The following is a 286-nucleotide window of genomic DNA, read 5'->3' as shown; positions in this document are numbered from 1 at the left end:
CTTCAGTACCCTCCTCAGGGGCCCCCCACCCCCCTCCTTGCTTCCTATAAAGGGGGCCCCCCGGGGGCCCCCCAGGGGCCCCCCCTGTCTCCTCTGTACCCTCGTCAGCCTCTACAGTTTGTGGGGCCCCCCTTCAACAGAGAAGAAAGCAGCAGCCTAGGGGCCCTCTTAGTTCGACTGCCTCCCTCGGGGGGGCCCCCCGGGGGGCCCCCCGGGGGGCCCCCAAGGGGGGCCCCTAACCAGGGGGCCTCAGAGGGGGCCCCCGGGGGGCCCCCCCAGTTCATGC

The sequence above is a fragment of the Eimeria mitis genome, genomic scaffold (assembly GCF_000499745.2).
Source record: "Eimeria mitis Houghton genomic scaffold, Emh_scaff1456, whole genome shotgun sequence".
NCBI classification, from domain to species: domain Eukaryota; phylum Apicomplexa; class Conoidasida; order Eucoccidiorida; family Eimeriidae; genus Eimeria; species Eimeria mitis.
The sequence above is the reverse complement of the archived record's forward strand: the minus strand, read 5'-3'. Positions refer to the sequence as shown.